The following is a 1,928-nucleotide window of genomic DNA, read 5'->3' as shown; positions in this document are numbered from 1 at the left end:
CTTTGCATGTATGAGGTCCTGGGTTCAATCCCCAGCATCTCCACAGACTGTAAAATTTTAATTTCAGCTAAACGGATTTAATTTGGTCTTGTAGCGTTACCACATCTAGAAATTAATAGTGTAGGTAAACCTACAGTATCAGAAAAATCTTGTTCATCAGTGGTAGAAAAGGTCTTTCCAGCTGCGGATGTAGCTCAGTGGTAGTGCGCATGCTTTGTATGTATGAGGGCTTGGATTCAATCCACAGACTGTAAAATTTAAATTTCAGCAAAACGGATTCAATTTGGTCCTGTTGAGTTTTCACATCTGGAATTAATAGCATTGTTAAGCCTACAGTAGTAGAAAAAACTTGTTGTACCTCAGTGGTAGAAAAGGTCCTTCCACCTGGGGATGTAGTTCAGCCACATCTGGAATTAACAGCATTGGTAAGCCTACAGTAGCAGAAAGAACTTGTTGTACGTCAGTGGTAGAAAAGGTCCTTCCACCTGGGGATGTAGAGTGCATACTTTGCATGTATGAGGTCCTGGGTTTAATCCCCAGCATCTCCACAGACTGTAAAGTTTTAATTTCAGCTAAACGGATTTAATTTGGTCTTGTAGCGTTACCACATCTGGAATTAATATTGTTGGTAAACCTACAGTATCAGAAAAAATCTTGTTCATCAGTGGTAGAAAAGGTCTTTCCAGCTGAGGATGTAGCTCAGTGGTAGAGCGCATGCTTTGTATGTATGAGGTCTTGGGTTCAATCCACAGACTGTAAAATTTTATTTTCAGCAAAATGGATTCAATTTGGTCCTGTTGAGTTTCCACATCTGGAATTAATAGCATTGGTACGCCTTCAGTGGTAGAAAAAAACTTGTTGTACATCAGTGGTAGAAAAGTTCCTTCCACCTCGTGATGTAGCTCAGTGGTAGAGCGGATGCTTTGCATGAATGAGGTCCTGGGTTCAATCCCCAGCATCTCCACATACTGTTAAAATTTAATTTCAGCAAAACGGTTTCAATTTGGTCCTGTAGCGTTACAACATCTGGAATTATTAGCGTTGGTACACCTACAGTAGTAGAAATAACTTGTTGTACCTCAGTGGTAGAAAAGGGCCTTCCAACAGGAGATGTAGCTCAGTGGTAGAGCGCATGCTTTGCATGTATGAGGTCTTGGCTTCAATCCACAGACAGTAAAATTTTAATTTCAGCAGAACGGATTCAGTTTGGTCCTCTTGAGTTTCCACGTCTGGAATTAATAGCATTGGTACACCTACAGTAGTAGAAAAAACTTGTTGTTCATCAGTGGTAGGAAAGATCCTTCCAACTGGGGACGTAGCTCAGTGGTAGAGTGCATGCTTTGCATGTATGAGGTCTTGGGTTCAATCCACAGACTGTACAATTTTAATTTCAGCAAAACGGATTCAGTTTGGTCCTGTTGAGTTTCCACATCTGGAATTAATAGCATTGGTAAGCCTACAGTAGCAGAAATAACTTGTTGTATGTCAGTGGCAGAAAAGGTCCTTCCACCTGGAGATGTAGCTCAGTGGTAGAGCGCATGCTTTGCATGTATGAGGTCCTGGGTTCAATCCCCAGCATCTCCACAGACTGTTAAAATGTAATTTCATCAAAACGGTTTCAATTTGGTCCTGTAGCGTTACCACATCTGGAATTATTAGCTTTGGTACACCTACAGTAGTAGAAAAAACTTGTTGTACCTCAGTGGTAGAAAAGGTCCTTCCAACAGGAGATGTAGTTCAGTGGTAGAGCACATGATTTGCATGTATGAGGTCTTGGGTTAAATCCACAGACAGAAAAATTTTAATTTCAGCAAAACGAATTCAATTTGGTCCTGTTCAGTTTCCATGTCTGGAATTAATAGCATTGTTACACATACAGTAGTAGAAAAAACTTGTTGTACCTCAGTGGTAGAAAACGTCCTTCCAAC

At 40.6% G+C, this 1,928-nt stretch overlaps 1 non-coding gene across 1 annotated transcript; it reads left to right on the top strand.

The window, feature by feature from the left end:
• Nucleotides 1-1,512: 1,512 nt before the first annotated feature.
• Nucleotides 1,513-1,584, top strand: trnaa-ugc (transfer RNA alanine (anticodon UGC)). Its single transcript has one exon. It is a non-coding gene; the product is annotated as a tRNA-Ala (tRNA).
• Nucleotides 1,585-1,928: the final 344 nt, after the last annotated feature.

Source organism: Sinocyclocheilus rhinocerous, unplaced genomic scaffold (genome assembly GCF_001515625.1).
Source record: "Sinocyclocheilus rhinocerous isolate Xijiao unplaced genomic scaffold, SAMN03320098_v1.1 scaffold14683, whole genome shotgun sequence".
In the NCBI taxonomy this organism is placed as follows: domain Eukaryota; kingdom Metazoa; phylum Chordata; class Actinopteri; order Cypriniformes; family Cyprinidae; genus Sinocyclocheilus; species Sinocyclocheilus rhinocerous.
This window is presented reverse-complemented; position numbering and strand designations above follow the sequence as displayed.